This window comes from Silurus meridionalis, chromosome 10 (assembly GCF_014805685.1).
Source record: "Silurus meridionalis isolate SWU-2019-XX chromosome 10, ASM1480568v1, whole genome shotgun sequence".
Taxonomy (NCBI): domain Eukaryota; kingdom Metazoa; phylum Chordata; class Actinopteri; order Siluriformes; family Siluridae; genus Silurus; species Silurus meridionalis.
Genome location: NC_060893.1, coordinates 23,020,101 through 23,031,489, shown reverse-complemented (window position 1 = coordinate 23,031,489; position 11,389 = coordinate 23,020,101).

The window sequence follows — 11,389 nt, the reverse complement described above, 5'->3', positions numbered from 1 at the left end:
AGTGGTTTATGGTTTAGAGACAGTGGCATTGAGTAAAAGACATGAGGTGGTGCTGGAGGTAGCAGAGCTGAAGATGTTGAGGTTTCCGTTGGGAGTGACGATGATGGACAGGATTAGAAATGAGTTTATAAGAGGGACAGCGCATGTAGGACATTTTGGAGACAAAGTGAGGGAGGCAAGATTGAGATGGTTTGGACAGAGGAGGGACATGGGGTATATCAGTAGGAGAATGCTGAGGATGGAGCCACCAGGAAGGAGGAAATGAGGAAGACAAAGGAGGAGGTTTATGAATGTGGTGAGGGAAAACATGCAGGAAGTTGGTTTGAAAGAGGCAGAAGTAGAGGACAGGGTGGTATGGAGACTGATGATTCGCTGTGGCGCCCCCTAATGGGAGCAGCTGAAAGAAGACGATAGATGGATGGATGGTTTGATGGTTTGATTGATGTTTTTGTATAGATGGAAACATGGATGAATAGGTGGATGAATAGAGGGATGGATAGGTGAATGAATGGTTGGATTGATGGTTTGATAGATAAATGGATGGATACATACATTATCTGTCTGTCTTTTTGTCTGTTTACTGGGGGTTCCATTAATAATGATGTCAATGGAATGTCCTCACAACAATAATAAGACAAAGGTGTGTGTTTCTACTCATTATGCTAGTAAGGCAAAGGTGTGTGTGTGTTTTATTCTCTTCATTCCCCCATATATAAAGAATATATTGAGTGACAGGTTCAGCCCTTATTTTGTTCTAAACACACTCCTTTAAAACAGTGTTTATGAAATAATTGCACCACACAGCATGCCGTCTATCAAACTAAGTTAGAATGTCATACAGTAGCTAGCCAAAAAGCCACAATGACGGCTCCTGTAACACGTTTAATCAAATCAAATGTCAGTGGACTTCATAGAGCCGGCTGTCCAAAACTGCACTGCTTTAGTGTGTACTACTGAAGGATATTAATTGATCCATGGAAACAAAAGTTTTCTAAAAGTGGATGGATCTCAAAGAGCTCAGTATCATTAGGATTGATGGCTCCAATTTATTATTAATGATTCGTAAAATGAGTTCCAGGAGGACTATTTTAAAAGTGCTTTCCATTATATCACGACACTGACAGGCCTTTAAGGCAGCAGTTCAACCAAAAATGCTAATGAGCGCAAGATGAAACCAAAGCCAGTGCAGGTCAGAGAGCTGTGTTTTAAAATGTTCCACCACTATAAATATATATATATATTATATCAGAGGCAGGATGTCAGGGCCAGTCTTCTCTGCTGGCCTAAACTCCATCGAAATCTCTAACTTACTGTTTTATTATATTTTTGTTCGGGTAAAATTATTCCATATTCCATGTTTTTTTTTTTCAGTTCGAGTTTCTATCCAATCAGAATTTAGCTGTCACATCATGTGTTGCTGTAAGGCCTGCAGAAAGGAACAGCGTGGGCTTTTGTTTGATTCACATCTGTTGCTTGAAGCTGTTCAATCAGACTGCGATTTGGTCACTCCGAGGCGCACTAAAAGGCAGAGAAACACCGCCATTTTCACGTCCTTTGACCGGATGGTCAGCGAGTGGACTACTGCGCCGTTACATTTACAAGGACATTTACAAAATGGACTTTTCAAGAAAAGCTGGACATTGTGATGAAAGCTCGGCCAAAACACACCATTTGCCTTTATTTCAAAAACCATAACGCATGGAAAAATGCAGGGAAACACCGGAGTCATTTTATAAGCAGTTGTGGCTACAGTGAAAGGAGACACGTTGAATTGTGTTTATTGGGTTTCTTGCTTTTGTAACGACATTCATTCTTACTGTATGAGATTCCTGTCTGTGATGCAGCGCTCTGTGGTGTCATGGTGGTATTAAGAGGTGGATTGTCTCAGGTAGGACACCATTAAAGGCCTGGGTGTGAAATGCACAGTCCGGGTGAAATCAGTGTTCTAAATCATCACAAAGGTGTTTAATAAGGTTGAGTTTAAAGCTCTATAAAAGGCCACTCTAGATTTTGAACTCCAACCCATCTTCATGGCTTTGGCTTTGTGCACAGGGCCACTGTCATGCTGGAACAGGTTGGGTCTCCTAGTTCAAGTGAAGGGAAAATTTCCTTCTTCTGCCTCTGAAGACATTCGACTTTACATACAACTTTGTGGTGACGGTTTGGAGGAGAACCACATATGGCTGGAAAAGTCCGGTGTTCCAATACTTTTGTTTGTAGAGTGTAGATTCCTGACTCCCGAAATTAGAGTTTTTTAAAGATGGATAAATATTTGATGCAATGCACAAATCAGACCATCAATCTGAAGCTAAATTTTGGACCTAAAATTGATTTGAGGGTTCCTCTTGATAATACCACAAAGAACATCTAGAAGCTCTAGAATAGTTTTTCTGTTCTTTTGTTGACTTTGTTAATCATGTACTTATTAATGAATACAGATACGAACCTTGTTAAAGAAACTAATAAGGAAGCACTGCTCTACGTACTGTAAGGACATGTCCGATATTAGCTTTGTTTGCTCTGAGATCATTAGTACATTTGACTCCGTACTGATGTAGTCGTTAGAGTTTTCGAATAAACAAGGATTTTTTTCTGATTAAACAGGGTCAGGCCTGGTTTGTTTTTTGCTCGCCACTCACACGACCACATCATTAAATCCCACCATTTTCGACGTATTAATTTCAGGAAAAAAAAAAAGAAGTGGAGTAGAGCAAAAGTAGTTCTGAAGCACAACAAATGCAGACTCGAACACTGCTATTAAGTGGGCAGAAAATTATATACAGTGCATCGCTTTTTCATCAGATTTGCTTACAGATGCTAGTATATGCTGTGTGACCTGTACAATAACCACACACATACATACATAACATACATACATTATATATAAGTGTACGTTCCATTACACTGCAGTAGTTCATTTCAGCATAGATAAAAAATAATTCAGCATTTCTATTTGATAATCTGATAGATAGATAGATAGATAGATAGATAGATAGATAGATAGATAGATAGATAGATAGATAGATAGATAGATAGATAGATATTATATAGATATCCTAGCTTTTAATAGCTATACTAATTGGGAATAAATGTGATTACAATGCCTTCCACCAACACTATTTTGCCAAAAGTTTGTGGACACCTAACTATAAGATTGGGATGTCCTTCTCTTATCCTGTTCCACATTTATTCCCCATTTGCTGTTACAAAAACCTCCACTCTTCTGGGAAGATGTTTCACTAGATTTTGTGGAAATTCATTCAGCCACAAGGGTGTAAGTAAAGTCAGGGACTGATGTAGGATAGGTGAGGAGGCCTGGGGTGCAGTCAGCATTCCAGTTCATCTTCTTCAGTAGGGTTGAGGTCAGGGTCGAGGGTTGGGGGGCGTGGCCGGTGGTTCCCTGACATCTACGCAATATTGTGTTCAAAATATTTTATACAATTTATGAGATTTAAACCTTATTACTTGCTATTAAGTGATTATGTTCTGTATGTTCAGAGTGTTTTGTGAATGTTCTAGACAAATGTAGAGTACAGAAGTTCTCAGTGCGGCAGAATGAACTGTGGACATGGACAGACTGCATGTCAGTGGGAGTTAATGGCAAAGCTTTCACACCCCAGCCAGGACTAGAGAGAGAACACACACATACACACACACACACACACACACACACACACACACACAAAATGAATATATATATATATATATATATATATATATATATATATATATATATATATATATATATATATATATATATATATATATATATATATATATATATATATATATATATATATATATACACACACAAATATAAGCCATAGTACACAACTTCATGTATTATGGTGGCCATCCACACTTCCAGTGTAGTGGTCATGAACAGACTGGGTGCCAGTGGGAGTCAGTGGCCCAGTAAGTAAGTCCAAAATTAATCCAAGCACACACACACACACACACACACACACACACACACACACACCAGCATTGACCTGAACAAGCTGTCTGCTCTAACATCTCCATTTAACATTTTATCTCTTTAACCTTTAATTAAAGCAAGTCATTACCAGAACAAGAGCGCTGCAAAATTCTTAATTCTGATTGGTCAGATTTAATTTTCAACAGCAATAGCTTATGTACAGGCTTATGAAAATGTGATCACAGTAAAATAAATGATGATCTTTTCTACAACAGTTCATACACACTGAACTATATGAAAATGTGCCACATGATTGAATGATGAACTGTTTAATGTTTAGGCAAGGAGTCTCCAGTGTGTGTGTGTGTGTGTGTGTGTGTGTGTGTGTGTGTGTGTGTATGTTTATATGTATATATGTGTGTATATATATATATATATATATATATATATATATATATATATATATATATATATATAGCGTGAAAATCCTCCTTATCACTAACATCATAACATCCTAAAATTGTAAGTCAAGCCATTTTGTAGGTCAAACAATTTGTGCATAAATCAGGGCTGTCAAAAGAAACGCGTTAATAACACGTTAACGCAAATTCATCTTAATGGCACTCATTTTTTTAACGTGCGATTAATGCAGCGTGTATTTCTGTGACTATTTTTTTTCATTTCTTATCATTATTCATTTATTTATGGTGACCTTTCTTTACTCAGATATAAAAGAAAAAATAGATTACTTAAAAGATTTAATGTATATATAATGTAATATAATATTTGTCCAAATTGTTTTTTACTGATGTGCCAAGTCTCAAATCAAGCTCCGAATCCGTCATGACGCGCACAATTAAAACCGTCCGTGTGGAAACAAGCAACAGATCCGTTTGATGTCCTGATGATTCAAATGATTTAAAACACCATCATTACTTTCAAACATTTACAGGAGTATTTTTCCGCGCTGCCCTGTCATCTGAAAATGTTGTCTGTTTGAGCATCTGGCTCAGTGTAAAGAAGATATTTGTTTTTTTGTTCATGAACAGGTTTTTTGAAAAATATTTATGACCTATGAAACATGTCTGGTTTTCATGCACTATGCTGAGTTTAGTTTCACTAATAATTGCATAAAGCATCAATATTTTCTCCATGTTGATTAGAGTATTAAAACCTTGAAAAATATTAATTTAAGAGACATTTAGAACAGATAAAATTGTTGTTGAAAACAATCACAAGTTAACTCATAACAACCATGAGAATAATTGCGATTAAATATTTTTAGCGATTGACAGATATATAGTATATAAACTGTATATGTACAGTATATATATATATATATATATATATATATATATATATATATATATATATATATATATATATATATATATATATATATTATTGAGATAAGATTAGATAAGATATACATATATTTTCGTCCCACAGTGGGGAAATTGTATATATATATATTTATTTGTTTATTTCGTTTTTTTTATAAAATGGTCAAAGAAATGCGTGCTGCATTAATCTACATTTATTATATATATATATATATATATATATATATATATATATATATATATATATATATATATATATATATACACAACACACACACTGGAGATCAAAATTAGAGAACAATTTATAAACAATTGAACGATTCTGAAATAATGTCATCTTCACTGCTCAACAGTTGAAGGAGTTTTTGTCTATACCATGCTACCAGAACACCTTTTCCACAAAATAACTAAGTCATTTCCAAAAAAAACATTATTTTGCAAAAAACACACGGATCAAAATTAGAGAACAACAACCACTGTAGCATGGAAAAAGATTACAACAAATTGTTCTGAAGGTTACAACAGTCAGCAATTAGTAGGAAGTGTACAGGCCTTTGCTCTGAATGACTTCAGCACATCTGCGGCCACAGGACAGCACCAGTCTCTCACACTGCTCTGGTGTGATTTTGGTCCACTCTTCTTCCAGTCTCCTCCACAGTTCGGTGATTGTAGTGGGTTTCTTGGCCACTACACTTTGTCGCCAAAGATTTTCCAGAGGTTCTCTATTGGGTTGAGATCAGGACTCTGAGCAGGCCATGTCATTATTTCAATGTTTTCAGTTTCAAGGAACTGCTTTACCCGTTTTGCTGTGTGACATGGAGCGTTGTCCTGCATGAACACTGCGGGCTGATTGGGTGATGAACGCAGGGAAGGAACCATATGTTGTTGAAGAAGGTTCTGATAAACATTTGCATTCACTCTGCCATGTAGCTGTATAAGAGGCTCAACTCCTGCTGCAGAAAACATGCCCCAAACCATGACACTTCCTCCTCCACTTTTCACTGACTTCTTTACACACTTTGGGTTCAGTCTTTCTCCAGTTTGTCACCGAAAATAATGTTTCCGATTGGACCCAAATAAATTAAACTTGCTTTCATCACTAAAGTGAACTTTGGACCAGTTCTCCTTTGTCCACACAACATGCTCCTCAGCAAAGCTTAGTCTAGCCTTTTGATTCTTTCTGCTAATGAGAGGTTTGGTCACTGCAGAGTGGGCTTTCAGTTCAAATGCTCTTAAACGTCGAGACACTGTATGACGAGACAGATCCTTACCCTGTTCAGCGCTAAACTGGTGAGCAATTCCAGCTGCAGTGTGGAAACGATTGCCCATTGAGATCCTCCGCAGTATCCTGTCCTCTCTTGTATTTGTCTTCCGTGGACGACCAGCCTTCTTGGCGGACTTGAATGAGTTTGTGATGTTGTAAAGATTCAATATTCTTGAAATCAAAGATTTGGAACGACCAACTTGTCTTGCTATGGCTGATAGGGTCATCCCTTTGGCCTTCATCAGGACAACCTGCTGCCGGAGGCTTTCAGTCACTTTAGAACGGCCCACCATCTTGCAGAGTCAGTGAAACTGGAAGTTAGGCTGCCAGTTAAATAGGGGTTGACAGAAAATCAAGGAAATTAGCACCAGGTACCAGATTAACACTAATAACTGGGAGGTATCTGAAAGTGTTCTCTAATTTTGATCAGTGTGTTTTCTGCAAAATAATGTTTTTTTTAAATGCCGTAGTTATTTTGTGGAAAAGGTGTTCTGGTAGCATGGTATAGACAGGACAAAAACTCCTTCAACTGCTGAGCAGTGAAGATGACATTATTTCAGAATTGTTCAATTGTTTATAAACATGTTCTCTAATTTCGATCTCCAGTGTGTATATATAGAGAGAGAGTACTGTATTACAATGTTATAAACATGTTATCACTGTGTGATTTTGTGTTTTGTCTAATGTGTACTTCTTTATCCACAAGCTCACAGATCAATACTTATTGTATATAAAATATTGTTTTTAAACACCGTTGCAGTCAGAGTGCAACACGAGTGTTTATGAAAAGCGCTGTATAAAAGGATTCAGAAGGGATGTGCGATCACTGCTGGGTGTTCTGGCATAAAAGAATTATTACACCTACAATATCTCATCTTTATTTTGTTTATTTGTTTATTTCGTGTGTGTGTGTGTGTGTGTGTGTGTGTGTGTGTGTGTGTGTGTGTGTGTGTGTGTATTGGGCTAAGGGTGATCATCATGCTTTTATAATTATGCCCTTGTAACATTGCATAAGCTACTCAGTGCACATATTAAACTCTGCACATTCACTCCATCACTGAACTGCTGCAAGGCCACCAGTCGCTCAGGACTACACACACACACACACACACACACACACACACACACACACACACACACACACCAGGCGACCTTTAAAAATTAAATTGCTCCACACTCATTCAAGGACCTTAGGTCATTTCTCTCTCTCTCTCTCTCTCTCTCTCTCTCTATATATATATATATATATATATATATATATATATATATATATATATATATATATATCCCTTTATTTTACTATGTTCATCTTTCTTTAAGTTTCTTCCCTTTTTTCTATCTCTTCTCTGTATTTCTTTGTCCCTCACTCCATCTCTCTCTCTCTCTCACACATCCCTTTATTTCTTTCTTTATTTATCCTTTCCCCATTTATTTCTATCTCTCTATCATTTTATTCATTTTTTTTGTCCCTTACTTAATCGCTCCCTCTCTCTCTCTCTCTCTCTCTCTTTATTATTATTATTATTACAATTATTACAATTATTATTAGAGCAAAAAAATGTATGCAAATAATAAATCTGTAATAATGACCTGCGATTTAAAAGTAATTTTTTTGTTGAAGAATAAATAAAATAAATAAATAATAAAAACATTTAAGAACAATAATTACAAGATAGATTTAAAAAAATTATTTAGATTTAAGACAATGGTACATTTTGAGTTTTTAAAATAAGTCTTTTGTTTGTTTGTTGTTACTGTACATGTCTGTAAGATCGTTCCCCTTCCTCTTTACCCCCTGTCTCTGCTGAGAAAACATGAAGGATTTAGGATATGATCTTTAGAACAGATTTCTCTCACTGATAACCGATAAGCCGATAAGCCTGCTCTTACTGCCGAGTGCCGGAGACTTTCATTTTCCCACCAGAGACCGAATAACACGGCGACTTTGTAATATCTGGTTCGTGCATAGAGCCGAAACGAAGCCTGTAGCCCTTTGATCACATCTGCACTGTTGTACAAACAGGACTGTGGACACAATGCTGCATCAGTACACAGGGTCAGAACCAGAACTCAAAAGGGGGGACGTAATAAAAAATAGATCATCGAGAAGCGATTTGTGGGGTCCAAGCACTTTTCACGGACATCTGCTCAAGTAAGGTATTGCAAAAATTAATAAATAAATAAATAAAATGATAAATTTCAAACGAAATTTCAAGAAGTTTGTGGAGATATTGACAAAAATCCCAACCTGTCAAATAATAATAATTAAAAGCAAAACAATACAAATCTGAGGATCCAGGAATCGATGCATGACGTAGAAAAAAACTTCCACAACCAGAGGCTGTAGAAGATTTCATAAATAATCTTGATGCAATTAGTGACACAATGATGTACAGCGCGATATAAAGACATTTGATACGCTTCCTGATCGTTCGTGCTCTAAACCTCTGGAAATATGTTCGGCATATTTTAAATCGAATTTTTTTCCCTCAAGACAAGCATTAATATGTGTTATTGCATAGTGACCTGGTAGAGTCGTCTTCTGCGTCTCACACAGACTGATATAAATCTGTTTATTAGCCCTTGAAGCCCACACACCAGACAAGTACATGATTTTTCTTTCCCAGTATATATCATTTCTGTCAGCATCTCTTTCCTGCATGGCGCTTGGGCTTCAAATAAATCATTAAGCTTCTTTCTTCCAAAAAAAAGGCCAGATATTAATAACGAAAATGTACATTTCGGGTCACCTGATTTTTCCAGCCATGTGGTTGTTTCTCAAACTTTTACTGCAAAGTTGGAGGCACACAATCGTATCGGACATCTTGGGATGCTGTAGCATGATATTTTACAATTCCGCTGTGCAGAAAACCAGCTCCATGAAGATCTGAATTTGGGTTGGAGTGGAAGTGGCTTTTTCGCATTCCACATGTAGTCTCAATTTGCACATATAATTTCCTCCACTCTCCTAGGAAGATGTTTCACTAGATTTTGGAGTGTGTTTGTGGACAGTTGTGTTCATCAGCCACAAGGTAGATGTTAGTAAAGTCAGGTACTGTTTGGTAGGTGAGGTGAAGAGGCCTGGGGTGCAGTCAGCGCTCACATTTATCCCAAAAGTGTTCAGTAGGGTTGAGCAGGCCACTCCAGATCTTCCTCTTCCTCTAAACCATGTAAAGCATATCTCCATGAAGCATTGTCATGGCCTGGTTTTGGTTTCCGGGTTCAATTCAACACAAAATTGTATTATACCAAATTCAAAGACATCCTATTTAATTGAGTGCCTCCAGCTTTGTGGTTGGAGAAGTTTGGAGAAAACCAAATGGAAAGGAGGGTCAGGTGCCCAAATACTTTTACAGTAGCTTTGACCTCAACCCTGTTTGGATGAATATATGAATCTCCACAAAACTCCACAAGCACACTTTAAAATTTAGTGGAACATCTTCCTTGGAAAAGTGGAGGTTATTATAACAGCAAATAAGAACTAAATGTGAAACCAATCCTCTAAACTGGTATCCAGTAATTCCTATTGAACACCTTTGGGATGAATGAGAACGCTGACTGCGTCTCAGGCCCCCTCACCTCACCTACATCAGTACCTGACTTCATAACACTAATGTGACTTAATGAATCTCCATAAACATCTAAAATCTAGTGGAACATCTTCCCAGAAGAATTTCCTTATGAATAGAACTTACAATATATCATGTAAAGTTTTATGTTTTCTAAAATTGTAGCAAATTTAGACAGGTGGATTCGTACACGCTTCCTATGAAAAGCACCCTGTATGCTGATCTGTTATTATCTGTTTCAAAAAGGTATATCAGCAGGATGAACGTGTGTAAGTCACAAATCCTGCAAGCAGATTCCATTATCTGGAGTCTGAAAAGGAAAAGGAGAGCCATTAAAGAGTGCTGGTTCCCTAAAAGGGTCAGTCTGAAGTGCAATGGTGCACTCTGGGGACTTTGAGGATAAACTCAGTGGCAGGGTTTCCAATGGGACTGGGATGAAATGAGGAGAAAAGTGGCAGTTATAGAGATCATGAACTGTTCTCATTACAGGTAACGACCCTAAAAGCACTGAGGCGTCTCAAATCGGTCAGCTGTAATCTCTGTGAGAGCAGCACTCTGTTTTTAACTCCTGCTCGAGGAGAACGTCTAATGCCTGAAATCTTTCGAGCGGTGAAAGAGCATGTCTAAAACATTCGTGCAATGATAAAAGCATTGCGTTTCCTCATAAACTCTGTGTTTAAGACTCCTGCATGACCTCTTTGTCTCTGACTCATGACATATACCATCGCTAATTAATGTAATTTATTTGAACTAGTAGATTATGGGTTCATATTATGTGTCACTACAACAAGGTATACTGTCTGAACACGCTAGGATTATATAATAGGCTTTTATATTCTGTATATACAGAATATTGAGAATTTTAATATAAAAAACAGCAAATACTCCTAGAAAATATAGCTATGTACTTCACACTATGCTCCACTCCATGCTCCACTCCATGCTCCACACCATGCTCCATACCATGCTCCATACCATGCTCTAAACCATGCTCCACACCATGCTCCACTCCATGCTACACTCCATGCTCCATACCATGCTCTAAACCATGCTCCACTCCATGCTCCACTCCATGCTCCACTCCATGCTCTAAACCATGCTACACACCATGCTCCACTCCATGCTCCACACCATGCTCCACTCCATGCTCCACTCCATGCTCCACACCATGCTCCACACCATGCTCCACTCCATGCTCCACTCCATGCTCCACACCATGCTCCACTCCATGCTCCATACCATGCTCTAAACCATGCTCCATACAATGCTCCACACCATGCTCCATACCATGCTC